Source organism: Humulus lupulus, chromosome 9 (genome assembly GCF_963169125.1).
Source record: "Humulus lupulus chromosome 9, drHumLupu1.1, whole genome shotgun sequence".
NCBI classification, from domain to species: Eukaryota; Viridiplantae; Streptophyta; class Magnoliopsida; order Rosales; family Cannabaceae; genus Humulus; species Humulus lupulus.
Window position 1 is genome coordinate 5,575,037 of NC_084801.1, and position 20,349 is coordinate 5,595,385.

Here is a 20,349-nt window from a genome sequence, read left to right on the forward strand (position 1 = left end):
ACTGAAATTAGAAGTCTGTTACATGTACATGAAAGGCACCAAGTTTCCGCTGGAGGTTTTAGTGAAAGATAGTCAACTACGAGTGTTTTTGAGCATGAAGGCAAAGATGAGTGTGGACAACTTGCTGCCACTATTTGTGACTAAGGTGAAGAAGAATGTGAATTTGGAGCCTACTCGAAGTGTAACCCCTCGAAGTGTGGTAGGGACCTTTGTCCCAGAAACTGATCAGGGGGTTGGTTTGAATGAGCAACTACCTAATAATATAGATGACCACAGAGTCGATATCGCATTTGATCATTTAGATGAGTTCGATGGTCCTTATTACAACGATGATCCTGTGGTAGATTTGGATGAGGATGATGATGTGGAGCTGGAAGTTGATGGAGCTGTACAGGTACCTCCCTTGAGGTTGGAACTAACTCCAAGCAACCAAGCAGTGCGACAAAGAAGACCCCCCCGTAGTGAGAATCACCAAACACCAGGAACTAGTAGCAGTCGGCCATGTCCTTCCATTAGTACTCCTGCTTCTGAATTTGAAGTTTGTACCAAATTCAAACCTCTTATGTGGACTAGGGAAGACATAGAGGAAAATCATGTCTATACGACATCTCTTAGTGGTACGCCTTCAAGGGAGATACATCTTGGCAAGTTGTACACAAACAAGGAAGAATTTAAGAATGTAGTGGGAAGGTATGCACTGAAAAATAATTTTGAGTGGATGGTGAGGAAGTCTGGCACTGATGTGTTGTACGTTACTTGCAAGGATCAAAATTGTAAATGGAGATTAAGGGGGAGGAAGAAGGCACGTTGTGACATGTTCGAGGTTACTGTGTTCCACAACGAACACACATGTAACTTGGATTCTAGAAATTCTGATCACCGTCAAGCAGCACCGTGGGTTATTGGCCACATTATTAAGGAAAAGTACACATCAGATGGAACTAAGTACATGGAAAAAGACATACAGAGGGATATGTTTAAGGAATATGGCATCAAGATTAGTTATGAGAAGGCTTGGAGGTGCAGAGAGAAGGCACTTACGTATGTGAGGGGTACGCCATCAGAATCTTATACAAAGTTATATGGTTACTTGTACATGCTGGAACAGAAGAATCCAGGTACTATTACTGACATTGTGAGAGAGGACGACCGGTTCAAGTACTGTTTTTGGTCACTGGATGCTTGTAGGAGGGGATTTAAGTTTTGTCGTCCTGTGATTAGTATTGACGGAACATTCTTGAAGACAAAGTATGGGGGCACAATGTTACTTGCTGTTGCGTATGATGCAAACAACCAATTGTTTCCGATGGCCTTTGCAATTGTCGACAGTGAGAACCACGACTCTTGGAAGTATTTCTTGCAGAAGTTAAGGGAAGCCATTGGGGAGGTTGAGAACCTTGTGTTCGTATCGGATAGGCATCAGAGCATTGAACATGCTGTCGAGGTCGTTTTCCCCGAAGCATGCCATTGTTTTTGCTTTAAACATATTACTATGAATGTCACGCACAAGTTCAAGACTGATATATGTAACACGCAAATATGGCTGGTAGCCTACGCATGGTCGAAGACTGAATGTGATAGACATTTTGAGGTGCTCAAACGGATGGATCCTCCCATTGCTACATACGTCGAGCAAATAGGGCTTGAAAAGTGGGCTCATCCTTATTGTCCAGGCGATCGGTACAACATAATGACAAGCAACGCCGCTGAAAGCTTCAATAATGTGACAGAAGAATTCAGGAAATATCCAATAACTACTTTGGTTGAATTCACCAGGTTCACACTGCAAAATTGGTTTGCTGATCGTCTCGAAAATGCAAGTAAGCGCACTACCCCCTTTGGCAACTACTTTTGAGAAGGATTTAAAAGCACAACATGAAGATGGTAGGTTCAGGAGTGTCTATCGTAATGGTGCGCAATTATTTAACGTTGGTACGGGTCCTGAAGGTCAGAGAGGTGGTGATGTGGACTTAGTCGAGAGAACATGCACATGCGGAATGTTCCAATTGCTAAAAATCCCTTGTCCTCATGCATGTGTCGCAGCAATTAGTCAGAATTCTAGCCTATACGCACTTAGCTCCCCGTACTACACAAAAGACACGTGGAAGAAGACCTACGATTAGGGGTGCACACGGGACCCGCAAATCCCGAAAATCCGCAAAACTCGCCCGACCCGAACCCCGAAAACCCGATTTTTTGAAAAACCCGTCAATTTCGGGTTTAACCCGACCCGAACCCGAAATATATCGGGTCGGGTTCGGGTTTAAATATATGCCATATTCGGGTTCGGGTGTAACCCGATGAACCCGAACTAAATTTAAAATAAAAAAAAAACAAATATGCTCTAAAAAAAGTAAATAAGTTTTTGTTTTGTTTTTCTTCTCTTCTTCAACCTTTCAGTCCAGCCAGCCCCTTACTCACGCATGCACGGCGCCGACCGACAGAGCCAAGCCACCACCACCACCCGCACGGCCAGCCAGCCACCACTAGACCAGATCGCCTCCCTCCCTCTCCCTCACTCACGTGACACGCCTTGCCGTCGCTAGGCACCCGCCACCACCTGCACCACAAATGGCCTCTCCGTTCTGATGCTACGTTCAGTTAGTTTTAAGTTTAAGATTATAAAAATATATATATATATAATATATTCAGAAACATTAATATATATATATATATTCAGAAACTTTTTTGTTTGTTTGTTATTTATTGTTAAAAATAAGATATCTGTGACCCAATAACTTAGTCGAAAAAAAGTCAAGAAATTGTTATGTAAAAGTAGAACACAATTAGTTGTGGATATTTTGCTACAGAGACAGACCCGAAAAGTTTATGCCTTATAACTCACAATGTTTTCTTTTAGCAAATAAACAACCATATTTTTGAAAAAAGATGGCACTTTTGCAAATTTGGGTTTTTTGGTCCAAAATCACAAATGGCCCAGCCAACCCGAAATGAAACCCGAACCCGAGTGAACCCGAACCCGAAAAAACCCGAAAATTTTGGATCGGTTTCGGTACCATTTTTCTTAACTCGAAACCCGCAAAACCCGAACCCGATGAACCCGAAACCCGAAAATCCGACCCGTGTGCACCCCTACCTACGATGCAACAATTAATGTTGTCGGCGAGGAGGATGATTGGGTACTACCGGAACACATCAAGAACATGAGAGTCGGGGTACCAGTGGATAAAAAACTGGTGGATCGGCCTAGGAAGAGCAATGCAGGTAGAAGACCGACGAAGCGTCGCCCGTCTAATGGTCAAGTGGTTGTGGAACCTCGCCATTGTACTAACTGCGGTGGTTCGGGGCACAACAGAGCTACATGCAAAGCTCGAGTTTGAAGCTTTTCTCTATTAGTATACTTATCTATATTAGTTGTAATGCACTTATTTTTGGACTGGATTTTTGTGTTGTATTACTGGTTGTTGTTACAGTTTTTTAACCTTTTTTTTTATACACGAATGTGTGAACCATGTAGAATTTTTAACAGGGTCAAAGTAGATTTTTTTTCCACTTTTGCGATATCTGGCGATGTTTTTGCGATTATACGCGATTATTTGCGATAGCAAATGATATTTCTGCGATATGTTTGTGAGAGTTCTTGCGATTTGTTCGCGATTTTTGGGCAATTTAAAACATAAATATTTACAAGATCCTTGTTTCGTTTAAAGCGATGATTTGCGATTATTAGCGATATTTTTGCGATGCTTAGTTAATGTACACCAGAAATCTATGAAGTTTAATTACGCGATTAGTATGCGATTTTGTGCGATATATTTGCGATGCTCAGTTAATGCACACCAGGAATCTATGAAGATTAATTATGCGATTTTTATGCGATTCTTTTGCGATATATTTGCGATTTTTTTAAATTTACACCAGAAACTATGGAGATTAATTATGCGATTTGTATGAGATTTTTGTGCGATAAATGCGATTTCAGACGATGTAAATGTGCGACAATGTGTGGTTTTCAAAGCGAAATTAGCGATTAAAGACGATTTCTAACATATTTTACTAATCTGACAAAATATAATAGTGTCGTAAATATTATACATTCTGGTAAAATAAGTCAACACACCACCTATGCCTAAAGGTGAGCATGTTATCATCGTTAACTTTCTCAAACGACCGATCCAACATTCGGTGCTCCACGTATTTAATGGCATACATTCCACAATCGCCACTGCAAATAAAAAGATATTGGTAATTATTAGTAACAATTTAGTAAAGTAATTCATAATGGAGTACAAAATAAAATAAATACAAAAAGAGACATTTACCTGCTTTCCGCTTGTGGTACAACTTCCGGAGTAGTTCGTTTATAATGCATTGGTGGGAGCTGGCTGAGATCACCTGTTTCAACCGGAAATACATAACTGTTGGTCTTAAAATAACCAGAAGCCCGCAATAAGGATGCAAATAGCTCGGTATAAGGCTTCAAATATGACTTCATATTGTCCTCAGTCGTGGCGCCGATATCACAGTCATATACAACAATCTGCCAATTTTCAATATCTACCTCAACAACCACCCAATGCTTCTCAGCAGGAAGGTTCAATGTGAAGTAGATGTTGTAATGACCCAACTACTCTAGACTTTTGGACCATTAACGAAACTATACATACTAATCCTTAATAAAACTTACATTGCGAAAATACCATAACTTTATTAGGAAACTTGTAAAAATAAGAGTTACTTACACAAAATGTCAAGTAGGATATGGTATCCCATTGTTTTAAAATCAAAACATAATTTAAAATAAAAGGAGTTACATAGCAAGTGCGGAAAAATACATGTAAAACCATAAAACAAGACTACATCCTCGAAAATCGAACTCTCGACTCCTCGAATCCATTCATCACCGATACACATTCCCCAAGCATCCATGAACCTTACCGCCACTATAGCTATTTTCCTGCACATATAAACAAAAAAGAATGAGCCTAGTGCCCAGCAAGGAAAATCTAACACATAGTTCATATACATAAATTCCATAAGAAACATAAAAGACATAACATAACACTTATATCATACACATACTATAATGGCCATTATTACTTGGGGTCCCATAGACTAAACAAGTCATATGCCCATAATCTATTTGGGGCTTGTTAGTCATATGGGTCATATGCCCAAGCCTACAAACATACATATCATAACATAAGAAACATAAGATAACATAAACATATAACATATAGATTCTATCCTATTTTCCTTACCAAAATACCGGGATGAGAGGACAGAGTTGGGACTTTGGAACACTCCTAAGAACCATTTGAAAAAGAGTGAGTATAGTGAAGAAGAGAAATGGAAGGACTAAACCATTGAGAAAAATACTTACCGAAACCTTTTTGCTCAAGAACTTAGATTTCCTAACCAAAATAAAGATTAAGGTTAGAGGCTGAGTAGAAGACTATGAGAACTTAAAATAAAATAATACCAATGAACTAAGGTGTAGAAATACCTTGAAGACTTGTAGACCAATCTAAACCTCGAACCGAAATACTATGAAACCTTACTTCCCCAAGTGTTTGATAAGCTTATGATGATCAAGCTTATGATTTCCCCACCCAAGTGTTTAAACTCTCACACTCACCTAGAAACTTGCAGCCTCTGAACTTAGAGTAAAAGGTGAATAATGGCTGGGTACTAGGTCCTATTTATAGAGTTTAGGAATGAAAGGATCTTAATTTAACTTGAATAAAAATAATGGCTTTTTAGGTGAAAATAATTTGAATAATCGTTCAGCAGAGGCTGAAGACTCGTTCAAAAAGGTGCTGGACTTATCAAGAGGTTGAATGGAAAAAGAATTCAAAAACTTTCAAAATAAGCTGAGAGGGGCGATATATCGCCTGGACCATTATGCCCGAGGCAAACGTGCATCGTTTCGTGTTTTCCGTATCTACGTGTTGCGATATATCGCCCCCTATAGCTGCGATATATCGGCATTCCCTGATTATTTAAACACGAAATTACACATTTTTAGCTTAATTCAAATTGAGTAAACAACCTTGACTAAGCCCTCAAACGTATTCAAAGCTGCTGACTGACCTTAGAGCATTCAAACTTTACCCTTATTAAATTTAATCCTCAAAATACTTAATCCTTAATCACCCATTCATAACATGTGCTTAAAATCCTATTGGTTCTCATCTAAACCTTATAGTATAATAAATATTATCCTTAATATCAGTCATATTAATCAAACCTTAGGTTAACATTAATATTCTTAAACTATAGGTTAAACTTAGAAAATCTACAAGTACTACTATGAGTGTCCAAATAATTCCCGGTCTGAACCAAAATCCACAGTCATAAAGATAATACTATAAATACTATAATACTACTATCTAACTAGCTAAGTAAGGTTCTTGGACTCTACAGATGTACTCCTGGTTCTCCCAACAAGCCAAGTACCGATGCTCCATCCCCCTCACATAATGAATAACTGACTTATCCCAGATAAATGTGCTTCTGTCATCATCATGACAATTCCAGTACATTGAAAATATTTGTGGAGCAGATGTGTCCAGAACCACACAATTCGTAGTGTACACCTCAGGGAAGAGCTTCCTCCTTCTTCTCAACAAGTGGAATATGGCATCAATTTGCTGCATTTGAAATAAAAATGGTTAGAATCGTATCGCAAAAGAGTCGCACAAATGTCGCAAATAAGTCACAAAACACAAATTTTCTAGGCTAATATCGCAAACATGTCACACAAATGTCGCATATAGGTCGCATAAAACACAATTTCTGTAATTAAATCGCTTTATGTCGCACAGACATTGCAAAACATCGCGCATATCCCAATGTACCATTTTCGCGATTTTCTGAGCGACTTAAAGCGATTTAATTGCGATTTAAACAAACAATCAACTTATACATCGCTAAATATCGCAAATAAAATGATGTATTGTTCAAAATGAGAAAACAGTTAAGAAACAAGTACTTACAGCATCGTCGATCCATTTGTGCTCCACCATCAATTTCACGAACCAACTCCGATCGGCAATGCCAGTGTGCACTTCTCTAGGACGGCGGTTGTCCCTCGAGTAAGTAATCCACCTTTTGAAAAATTTGTAGAGTCGTGGGTTTTCTGGCCTCAAAGTATCAACCTCAACTGGACCAGTTCGTTGTTTCTTCTTCCCCGCTGTGTAGTCCTTCAAATACACTGGCTTCCGTTTTGCCCTCCTCACAAATTCCACTCCAGCTGGTGGCCCATCCAACTGTTGCACATCCTGAGACTGCGTATCTCCGATGGCCATAATAATGGCATCCGTTGGAGTAGAAGGAACCTCATCTACGTTGGGTTCCCAATCTTCAGGGTACAAGAGAAGTTTTGAGAAAATTGTATAATTTGAAAACTCAGCTCAAATGAGCTCTATAGAATTCATTGAATATATATAGCCATACGGCATTTACAACCCAGGAAATAATACAGCTTTCAATAACAATGTGACACGTATAATAACAGAATTGCACAAGTAACAAAGCATAACAGAAATTGGTTTAGCTAAAGACAAACAATTCTAGCAATTCTATTTTTCTAGACTGCCTTATTCCGTGCTGCTGAGCTCTCTGTCCACTCCAGCCGATCCAGCCAATATACCTTCCTTAACTCCACCCCTCAAACGATATGGTGACTGAGTCACATTGAGTTTGTGAATTAAATATTGAAAACGAGGAGGAGGAAGACCTTTTGTTAAACAATCAGCAATCTGCTCATGTGAGGGCACATATCTGATTTCTAACTTCTTTTCCAGCACTTTATCCCTTACAAAATGAACATCAAGTTCGATGTGTTTGGTTCTAGCATGGTAAACGGGATTAGAGGCCAAAGCACTGACACTTTGATTGTCACACCATATCACAGGCGTCGATCTGTACTCAAACCGTAGTTCTTTTAATAACTCTTGAAGCCAGGACAGTTCAGCTGCAAGGTGAGCCAAGGAGCGATATTCAGATTCTGTACTAGATCGTGCTATGACACTCTGCTTTTTGGAGGACCAAGACACCAAGGAATCACCAAAGAATACACAGAAACCACCAACTGATTTGCGGTCATCGGGGCAGCAAGCCCAATCAGCGTCAGAAAAGCCTATGAGTGTAAGATTATCACTTGGCATTATATGAATTCCATGATAGACAGTACCCTTAAGATATCGAAGAATCCTCTTGGCTGCATTCCAGTGAACATCAGTTGGTTGTTTGAGGAACTGACTCAGTTTATTAACAGCATAAGAAATATCAGGTCTGGTGTGACTGAGATATTGAAGAGCCCCAATGAGTTTCCTATAATCAGTTGGTTGATCAAGAGGACTACCATCAGTAATTGAAAGAGGCTTGCCTACTGTGATAGGCGTATTGGTTGGCTTTGTGTTTTGCATCTGAAATTTGCACAACAACTCAGTAACATATTTCCCTTGAGAAAGATAAAAACCTGTTTGATCTTTGAAAACTTCTATGCCCAAAAAGAAATGGAGAGGACCCAAATCTTTGAGTGAAAAATATTTATTCAGCTTGTCAATGAACTGATTTAATTCTTCCCCACTATTTCCAGTTATAACTATATCATCAACATACACCAAAGCCATTATAACGAACTTACTTTCCTTGAGAATAAAGAGGGAAGAATCTGCCTTTGAATTTGTAAAACCCCACTGCATCAAGGTTGTCTTCAGCTGCTCATACCAGGCTCTTGGAGCCTGTTTTAACCCATAGATCGATTTGTGCAATTTGCACACATAGTCAGGATGTTTGGGATCTTCAAACCCAGGAGGTTGTAGCATAAACACATCTTCTTCAAGAACTCCATTCAAAAAAGCATTGTTTATATCAACTTGCCTTACTTCCCAGTCATGTGCCACGGCTAGAGTTAGAACAATGCGAACTGTAGCTGCTTTAACAACAGGGCTAAATGTTTCTCCAAAATCGAACCCAGGCCTTTGATGAAAACCCTTGGCCACTAATCTGGCCTTATAGCGTTGAAAACTTCCATCAGCGTTAAACTTCTCCTTGAAGACCCATCTGCAACCTACAATATTTTAATCATCAGAGGGAGGAACAAGGTGCCAAGTTTGATTCCGTTGAAGAGCCTCAAACTCCTCTGTCATTGCCGTTTTCCACCCCTCATGCTGAAGGGCACTTGTGACCGAAGCTGGAAGCACAGAGAGAGAGGACGAAGAAGCTTCTCCAATAAAGGTGCGAGGCTTGAAAATACCCGCCTTAGCACGGGTAATCATAGGATGCGTGGGAACGACTGGAGGCGTGTTCACAGAAGCAACAGTGGCATCGACATCAGCTGAGTTCGGACTGAAAGATTATGGGAAATCAGCAGCAACATCACTGTGATAGGGAATAGGAGAACCAGTCGAAGAGTGCTCAGCATGGGCAATAGAGGAGCAGGAAGGAGATGCCGCGAGAACACTGGATGAAGAGGCAGGCGCGACTGGAGAAGAAGTAGGTGGTGACTGTGCGGGAGCAAAAGGCAAGGAAAACCACAAGTGAGGGGTAGCTAGTGTAACAAACTGTTCAGGCTGTTTTGTGTTCAAGAAACCAGTGGAAAAGGGAAATTCTTTTTCATTGAAAATTACATGCCTGGTAATATAAATTCGACCATGAGGGCTGAGACATTTGTACCTCTTGTGAACTTCACTATAACCCAAATTCACGCACTTAACCGAATGAAACTCAAATTTATGGCTTTGGTAGGATCGGATACAGGGGAAACATGAGACTCCAAAAAGTTTTTGAAAACATATAATCTGGAGATTTAGAGAATAAAACTTCAAAGGGAGATTTGTTTTTAAGCACAGGAGTTGGCAATCTATTAATTAAATAAACAGATGTTTGAAAAGCATCAGACCAATATTTGAGAGGCATTTGTGCCTGTGCAAGAAGTGAAAGCCCAGTTTCTACAATATGCCTATGTTTACGTTCAGCCCTCCCATTTTGTTCTGAAGTATATGGACAAGAATGATGAAAGAAAATGCCATGGTCACTCACGAGCTGTGTAAAAGCTTGAAACTCTCCTCCCCAATCTGTTATGAGTTGTTTAATTTTTCTATCAAATTGATTTTCTACAAGATTCTTGAAATGAGTAAAGGCAGCCAAAGCTTCAGATTTGTGTTTTAAAGGATAAAGCCATGTAAATCTACTATAATCATCTAAAAAATGAATATAGTAGTGATAGTTTGTATGCGATGCAACTGGGGAAGGACCCCATAAATCAGTATGTATAAGATCTAAAACATGCTGTGCATGACTTTGTGAAGTTGGAAAAGGGAGAGAATGCGCTTTGCCAAATTGACAGGCATCACAGAAAGAAAGAGATTCATTAACATTAACATTGATGTTTGATTATTTCAAAACAAGACCCAAAACATTCTTAGAAGGGTGACCAAGGTGTTGATGCCACATATCTACAATGGACTGAGTTGACTGGGTTTGACTCGTGGGTTTTGGACGATGGGTTGCATAAGCATGCTTCTTGGGTGAGATGGAATCCAGTCGTGTTATACCCAGATTTCGAGCCATAGTAAATATGACCTCGAAAGCTGAGTTCGCAACAAATGGTCTCGTGAGGATTAGAGTGATCTAGGATTGTAAGTCGAGCCTGCAAAGTATGATATATGATCTCGAATGCGGTGATCTCGAAAGGTAGTTCCGAGAATACCTTCATCTTCAGGAACTTCGGAGCATGGGTCTTGAGCTCGATATCCCATCTCGAAAGCAACGTTAGCTCGGGAGATGTCAATGGCTCGCATAATGACATGAAACCTGAAATGCTAAAGCCTTGGAGATACGCTATAACCACCTTGAATATCTACAAGTATTGTAAACCTGAGATGTAATCCTCATTTATTGATGTAAATCCCCAAGAATCGTGGGATATTATTTAGTCAGTTATGCGTTCCCTGGTCTTCAGGGACGTTTCCTTTTTTATCTGATTAAAGGCATTTAAAGCCATTTATTTTTATTCACAAAAGAGTAACTACCCAAAATATGTGGGATAGTATTCTGCATCCTTCTCTATAAATAGAGAAGCCATGCACCATTGTAAAGGACCGAAGTTCTGATCCTTGAGAGAAAACTCTGTAGAATTCATGCTAAAGAATTGTTCAGAGATAATCTTGAGGTTAATAACAGAGACTCGTGGACTAGGCAGATTTAACTGCTGAACCACGTAAAAAATCGTGTGTTTGATTCGTTTGTTTCTTTTGGCCATTGTCTTTAATTGTTTACATGCTCTCTTCTTTTATCTGTTGACAAAAAACGGCGTCAACATTTTGGTGCTTTCATTGAGAGCCTCAAGCATCCATCCCTGAGAGATTCATGGCTGCAAACAATCAAAACACTCCTGAAGAAAATTACCCAAGGCGTCCTGGAAAACAGCCAATGGAGAACCCGGACGCTGATGAAAGGAGTGGGTCCTCTGATTCCCGGGGACCACCTCCACAACCAAGGGATGAGGACATGTACTATAACCCTGAACATTATGTCCCTATTGTAGAATTGGAGAATCGGCAGCTGAAACAGTTGTTGGCAGAAGCCAACAAACGTAACGAGGAGTTGACTAGGATAGCCGCAGAGGCGCAGGTGGCTCAGCCCCTGCCTCCGCGCGAAGACCAAGTCCCTCCTCCAAGGGACGTGCACGTTCCTCCCCGGAGGCCCCGTGGACGTCCACGAAAAAATGCTGCCACAAGGAGGCCGGCACAACCTCCAGCACCAGCAGAGCCATCTGCTCCTTCTAGGCCTCAGAGGAGTACCCGAGCTCGGGTCCCGCCTAATCCACCTGTGGGAGTGCCTGCAGGAACTGAGAACAACCGAGCTCCTGCCGAGGCTCGGACTCAGGTTCCTGGTAGTGCACCGAACGAAACTGGCCCATCTCGGGCAAATTCTGGACCCTCTAGGCCGAGGCAAGGACGACAACCACCGTCACCAATACGCTTCCCTCCGTCTCCCATAAGATATCCTTCACCTCCCCGCAGAAACGCTCAACCTGTTCGAGATCAGGATCAAGGGCGTGCGGGGGAAAGACAAGGAAACAGGGAGACGTTCCAGGAGCGGAGAGGCGCGCCATCTGAGAGAAGTCAGACGTCCCGATCTCGCACTTCGGAGACAAGGCGACGTAGAAAGGATCCACCATGAAATGACCGATCAATGAGTTTCACCAGTGATGAGTCCGGAGAAACTAGGTCTGTCAGTAAGCACGACCGGGGTCGTAAAAATACCGGAAATCACAAGAGACATCCTGACCTGCGAAATCATCTGAATCAGAGCAGGGGGAAAGGAGATCAGACAAATCCGGATCTAAGGAATCATCTGAATGGGCGTAGAGATCCCTCACGGAGACGCGAGCCTGGGATCGCGATTAATGACTATCAATTCCAGACACCACCTAAGGACCCAGTCCAAGAAAGGATTGATCAGCTCAAAAAAGCCTTTAGGCTTTTGAAGAATGAACGAGGGAGTGGTCGGTACGAGGACTCTGATGAGGAGCTCGAGCCGTTTGCTCCCAATATTTCTAACACTCAGTTTCCTCAAGGGTTCCGGATTCCTCACGTCCCAGCGTTTGAAGGAAAAACCGACCCATGTAGCCACCTAAGTACATTCAACACTATTATGAGAGCCAGTAACATAGGTTACGAGCTCAGGTGCATGTTGTTTCCGACATCATTGGCCGGACCTGCCAAGAGTTGGTTCGAGAAGTACAAGAGACACTCGATAACTTCGTGGGATCAATTGTCTAGAGACTTCAAGAAGCAGTTCCGGGCTATGATGGGAGTCAGACCAGAGGCGTACACTTTGACTAACGTCCGGCAACAGCCAGGTGAAACACTGAAAAGCTACCTGACAAGATTTAATCTAGAGGTCGCCCGAGCACGAGATGTGGACGACAGTGGGCATTTGATGGCTATCCGAGCTGGTGTGTTTCCTGGAAGTGCCCTTTGGGATGACATGCAAGGAAAACCGGTGAGGTCAATAACCGAGTTTAACAAGCGGGCGCAGAGATTTGTCAATGTAGAGGAGGCGAGGTCAACGCTAAAAGCAACCTCGCAAACCGAAACTACAACGATAAACATTAACTCTGCCTCAACCTCGGCTGATCCAGTAACTTCCCAGCCTACCTCAGAGAATCCCTCTAAGAGGAAAAAGAGCGAGGGAAATAACCCCGAGGCTGAAGGGGGAAAGAAAAAGAAAGGAGAAAGGTATTACTCCATATATAAGGTACACACCGAGCTCAACGAGTCTCGGGAAAATATATACCTGGCTAATGAAAACCAGGTCCCCTTCAGGCGTCCGGACCCTATGAGGAATCAAAATTCCAAGAGGGATTCCAGTAAGTATTGTCGGTTTCATAGGGACACCGGACACACAACTGATGAGTGCCGACAGCTGAAGGACGAGATCGAAGGGTTGATCTCGAGAGGTTATTTCCGGCAGTATGTCAAAAACCAGAGTACTGGACAGACTACTGCCAGCTAGAGAGTAGCCGCGCTTCCAGCAGCACAGAATAATAACTCCCGATCTCGGGAAGAAGACAGGCCTCCGCCGATAGATGGAGAGGACGTAATAACCATCTCGGGAGGTCCTCATCTCGCAGGAGGGGGTAGAAATGCTCAAAAGCGATATGTGAATGAGCTGAAGACAGGGGATGGGTCTCCTTATGAACCCGAACCAAGGGCACCAAAAAGCCAAAGGGTTGAAACTCAGCCTCTAACCTTCACCGAGGAAGATGCCTCCCATGTCTAGTTCCCTCATCATGATCCACTTGTCATCACCCTGCAGCTTGCCAACAAAAGAGTGCGCCGAGTTCTCATAGACAATGGGAGCTCAGTTAACATTCTTTATAAAGCAACACTAGAGAAAATGGGACTCTCCCTTCGCGACCTGAAGGCTTGTGCAACCACTTTGTATGGCTTTTCTGGAGAAGGAACCGCCTGTATGGGGTCCATCGAACTCCCTGTGACCTTGGGAGACTATCCAGTCTCGGTGACCAAGATGATGGAGTTCGTGGTAGTAGAGTTACCATCTGCCTACAATGTATTGCTCGGGAGACCCGCCCTGGTCGGGCTGGGGGCAGTTTCATCTGTAAGGCATCTAGCCCTTAAGTTTCCAACTCCGAGCGGGGTCGGAACATTGAAAGGAGATCAATTGGCAGGAAGGGAGTGCTACAGCATTTCCTTGAGGGGAAAGAAACAAACGAGCGCTCAAGCACTCGTTGTCATACAAAATAAAGATGGGACAGTTTTAGAAATTGATGAGGAGATCGATCCGAGGATTGAGGAAAAGGTTGACCTCCAACCTTTGGAAGAGCTCGAAGAGGTTCAGCTCGAGGAAGCTGATCCCTCAAAGAAGGTGAAGGTCGGAAAACACCTCCAAGACGAATCAAAATAGCAATTAATTTGCTTTCTGAAGAAAAACCAGGATGTCTTCGCGTGGTCACACTCTGACATGGTGGGAATAAGCCCTAATGTAGCGAGCCACGCATTGAATATAGACAAAAGCTTTCCCTCGAAGCAGCAAAAGCGAAGGCAGCTGGATGAAGACAGAAAGAAAGCGCTAAAGGAGGAAGTGGACAGGCTGAAAGCAAATAATTTCATAAGGGACGCTTTTTACCCTGACTGGGTGGCCAATCCAGTGTTGGTCTCGAAGCCCAATGGGACGTGGAGAACGTGCATTGACTACTCGGACCTCAACAAGGCCTGCCCAAAAGACTGTTTTCCCCTGCCGAGAATTGACCAGCTCATAGACGCCACGGCGGGGCATGGTCTGATGTCGTTCATGGATGCCTATTCTGGATATAACCAGATTCCCATGCACGCCCCCGACCAAGAGCATACGAGCTTCATCACAGATAAAGGGCTCTACTGCTACAATGTCATGCCATTCGGACTCAAGAATGCCGGAGCCACGTACCAGCGGCTCGTAAACATGACGTTCTCAGAGCAAATAGGGAACAACATGGAAGTTTATGTTGATGACATGCTTGTAAAGTCTCAACTTAACAAGAACCATGTTGAAGACCTTGAAGAGTGCTTTGGCGTGCTCAGAAAGTACAACATGAAGTTGAATCCTCAGAAGTGCACTTTTGGGGTGTCTTCAGGAAAATTTCTGGGTTTCATTGTCAATTCTCGTGGGATCGAGGCTAATCCCGACAAAATAAAGGCCCTGATCGATATGCCTTCGCCTCAGAAACATAAAGATGTTCAAAGATTGACTGGCAGGATGGCAGCTTTGAGCAGGTTCATCTCGAAGTCAACGGACCGCGGTCTCCCATTCTTCAACTTATTAAAAGGAAGTAAGAAGTTCGAATGGACAGATGAGTGCGAGCTAGCCTTTCAGGAGCTCAAAAAGCACTTAGTCGAACCGCCCATCCTATCGAAGCCTAAGACGGGGGAAGTACTGTTCCTATACCTCTCAACTACTGAACACGCAATAAGCGCGGTGCTCGTGCGAGAAGAAGAGAAATTATAGAAACCCGTCTACTATATCAGTAAAAGATTACTGGGGGCAGAATCAAGATATCCACTGATGGAGAAGCTCGCCCTCAGTCTAATCCACTCATCTCGAAAGCTCTGCCCTTACTTTCAGGCACATCCTATCCATGTACTGACAGATCAACCATTAAGGCAAGTCTTGTCTAAACCAGAGGTGTCTGGTCGACTCCTAAAGTGGGCTGTTGAGCTCGGACAGTTCGAGATCACCTACCATCCGAGAACAACCATTAAGGCACAAGCGTTGGCGGATTTCATAGTGGAGTGCACCGGTATAGCCGACGACGAGGTAACAACCACGGCCCACGAGCTGTGGAAACTTTACGTCGACGGGTCGTCAAATGAAAATGGAGCGGGGGCAGGAGTTATTCTGATCACCCCTGCAGGGAGCAAATTTCACTCTGCGTTAAGGTTCGGCTTTAAAGCATCTAATAATGAAGCTGAGTACGAGGCTTTACTTGCGGGACTACGAATAACAAAAGAGCTCAAGGCCAAAGCTATACATTGCCACAGCGACTCCAAGCTCGTGGTTAATCAAATCTTGGGAGAATACCAGGCTCGTGGCACAAAAATGGCAGCTTATCTGGAGAAGGCAAAGTCCGCATTAGAGTTTTTTGAGTTTTATGCAATCGAACAGGTTCCCCGAGAACAAAACTCAAATGCAGATGCCTTAGCTCGGCTCGCCACCTCCGCCGAAAATGAGGAGCTGAATGTTGTACCCGTAGAACACCTGTCAGCACCCAGCATTACTGAGCCTGACGAGGAAGATGTGTGTATGATTGAGACAGAGCCGACCTGGATGAGCCCGATAATTGAGTATCTCGAAGATGGAATTCTTCCAAAAGATCGAAATCAGGCTCGGAAACTAATATATCAACTTCCTCGTTACACCATCCTGGACGGAAGGCTATACAGAAGAGGGTATTCCATGCCATTGCTCAGATGTGTAACTCCTCCCGAGGCAAAGAAGATTATTGAAGAAATTCATGAAGGGTTCTGCGGAGACCATACCGGGGGGCATAGCCTATCCAAGAAGGTTATACGCCAAGGATATTTCTGGCCAACCATTAAAACGGACTCTTTCAAGTACGTGAAAAAGTGCGACAAATGCCAGAGATTCGCCACGATACCCCGAGCTCCACCTTCCGAACTGACCATGTTGACATCCCCATGGCCTTTTGCGGTGTGGGGCATCGACCTCATAGGCTCGCTCCCAACTGGCAAAGGAGGAGTAAAGTATGCTGTGGTCGCGGTTGATTACTTCACAAAATGGACGGAGGCTGAACCATTGGCGACCATAACTTCGAAGAAGATCCTAGATTTCGTGGTAAAGAACATCGTATGCCGATATGGAGTGCCAAGAAAGATTGTGTCTGACAACAGAACCCAGTTTGATTGCGACTTATTTACCAACTTTTGTAACAAGAACGGTATAATAAAGAGCTTTTCGTCAGTGGCTCACCCTCAGGCGAATGGTCAGGTCGAAGCCGTTAATAAAACTCTCAAAAGTTCTTTGAAGAAAAAGTTGGAAGAAGCAAAGGGACGATGGCCTGAGGAATTACCTTAAGTCCTTTGGGGATATAGAACTACAGCTCGGACATCAACTGGACATACCCCATTTTCTCTAGCATACGGCTGCGAGGCAATGTTGCCCATTGAGGTCGAAATTCCAACGATTCGAACTCAGATTTATGACCAAAGTTCCAATCATACTCAGCTCGAAGAAACCCTAGACTTGATCGAAGAAAAAAGGGAGGAGGCTCAGCTGAGAAATTCTGCTTACCAGCAACGAACCACAAGATATTTCAATAAAAGGGTTCGAGATCGAAAGTTCGGAGTAGGAGATCTGGTATTGAGACGCGTATTCTTAGCAACCCGAGATCCAGCAGCAGGAGTACTCGGGCCAAACTGGGAAGGACCATACCAGATAGAATCAGTCATCCGCCCTGGCGTATACAAACTTGCGAGATTAGATGGGAGCCTCATACCACGAGCATGGAATGGCGAACACCTTAGACCTTATTATCAATAGTATAGGAAAATTGTTGCCTGTAACCATGATTTTCTATCTATGTTAGTTTGTTTTTGAATTTCATCAAATAAAATGTCAACTTTGTTTCACATGTAATTTATTTTTATTTTGCAAACTCTCTTAATTTAATAACCTATGGTCACACTCATAGGATATTAAGGGGGCATCATTGGTATACATACCTCCAGCTTAAAAAATAAAAAAAATATAAAGTATTTGGATATAACCAAGTACGCGATCTTAGGTAGTTCGGACACAACCGAATTATCAAACATGAAGTAATTGGAGATGACCAAATACGCGAGCTTAGGTAGTTCGGACACAACCGAATTATCAAACATGAAGTATTTGGATATAACCAAGTACGCGATCTTAGGTAGTTCGGACACAACCGAATTATCAAACATGAAGTATTTCGAGATGACCAAATACACGAGCTTAGATAGTTCGGACTTAACCGAGTTATCAAAAACATACGAAGTATTTGGATATAACCAAATACGCGGGCTTAGATAGTTCGGATATAACCGAACTACCAAAAACCTAAAACGTTTGGAGTTAACCAGATGTGCAAGCTTAACAGGTTTGGAACAAACCAGCCAAATTATCGATCGATGATAAATGGAAGCCTAAACCCATCACGAAATATGTCGAGATCGAGGCTGGAATATCTTAGAAATATAGTTTCGAACTCTTAACCTCGGAGCCAAAATACTGAGGATGAGGAAAAGTAACTAAAAAAGATTAACCAAATCATTCATATTACATACCATATAAGTACTTTCGAGTTCATGGTTAAAGTAATATCCGACCTTGATAAGTAACGAGGTCGGAAACGGATAATTCGAATAAACTATGCATGAATGCATCGAATTTCGAGCCTAAATCCAAACTATGTTTGTATGCACAAATAAACATAACCGGTTCATCAATTATAAAAATGTGCAAAATATTTCGAGCCAAGAAATGTAAAGCATGTAAAAGAATTAGTTAAAGAAATTGTATCAGCCCCATGGGCATAAATTACAATAATTACATAAGGGGACGCAGCCCCGATAACTGATCTCCCCGAGGTCAGATTCAGTGAAGAGGAGTCTCCTTGGCCTTCTCAGCATCAGTGGCACCGGACCCCTCAGGACGAATAACATGACTATCCTCCTGAGCTTCCTCCGAAACGGTACCCGGAGCAGCCTTTTCCTTCTCGAGCTGCTCAGCCTTCTCTTTCTCAAGCCGTTCAGCCTCTTCCTTCTCGAGCCGAGCATTCCATCATTCAAGGAACGGCGCCTCGTGGGGACCCAAAAAGCTGGTGTCCAGCTCTTCGTTATAAGCCCACATCCGGTACATGGTTGAGTCGACCGCCATTTCCTTCTTTTCTTTGTACTCGGCAGTAAGGCGAGCTTTGACATCCTCTATAAGGTCGAAGGTGGCGGTCTTGTCTTCCTCGAGCTTCTTATTGGTCTCCCGAAGCTGGATGTTATCTTTCTTTTGCTCCTCGAGTTCAGTTTTCAGCTTTCCGAGCTCCTTGGCCATTTCCTCACGCTCCTTAACCACTGCCTCGAGCTTAGTATTCGCCGCCTTCAGATCATCATTCGCTCTAAGGTGGAGGTCCCTCTCCTCTTGGGCGAGAGTCCTGCTCGAATGGATCTCGTTGTTCAGCTCGTAATTGAGTTGGGCAGTGAAAGCAAGAGCCTGAAAAAAAGGAAGAAACCACCATTAGCCTCGAGACAGTATGAATGTAAGCAAAAGGAATATAGAAGGATACTTACCGCGGCAGTGTGCTCGATACTCTTCTCGTACAGGACAGTGCGGTCTCGGGTGCCAGTTAGGCACTGCCACTGAGGAGCCTCGAAACTGCCGTAGCTCTGGCCGATCTGGGACATGACATCCGAAATCAGCGTAGATCCATGAGGTCCGGCAGCGTTATCCACCACATATGAGTCCATATGGGTGGAGATGGTTAGCTTCTGAGCTCGAGAAGCAGAAGGTCTCTTGGCGAGCTGAGCAGAAGACGTTTGACCCGCCACAGGAGGTTGGGATTCGACCACGGCAGGGACACCAGCCTGCGAGGCCGGTGCCACCGCAGAGACGACGGCCTGCGAGGATGGCATCGTCGTGGGGGCGTTAGTCTGGCCAGTCGACGCAGCAGCAGAGCTCGAAGCCGGCAGGGGAGGAGGAGGCATTTTCCTAGATCTCTTGGAGCCTTTCCCAGGCTGGCTGGTTTTCAGTCCCCCTGCCCTGGGGCGTTTGCTCCTCTTGGCACCCGCATTGTCGATAAGGGCGTCGAGGTCGGAGTCCATATCGCCTGCACAAGTCAACACAGTGAGTCAGTAAAAGAGGTGTACAAGTTACTTCAGTATCACAGACGTATAGAATGATGGTAGAAAAAACCTAACTGGAACTTTCCCCCGAGCTTGAGCTTGGGGACCATGAAATTCCCCCGTCTTCAGAAGAGGCGGGGGGAGTGCCTTCCCTATAAGTTGGTGATAACCTCGAGAGGTCCCTATAGTCATTGGTCCCGTACTGCACCGCTATCCCATTCCACACCTCGTCCGTGGTGTACATGGTATCATATTTCCCGAGCCCACTATCAAACCTATGGACACAGTCATCTACCCAACTCCATATGTAGAAGTGGTATCTATCTTGTGGGCACGAGACTAGTCTATTGGGCCTGTGTTTTAATAAAGTGGGGGACCACATTCGCGAAGTAGGAAGGGTTTTACCTCCACCGGAGTCCGAACTCGAGGCTTCGTCATTGGCCTCATTTCCCGACCGCGGACTTCTCGAGCGAATTGGGAGAGATGCTTTCCT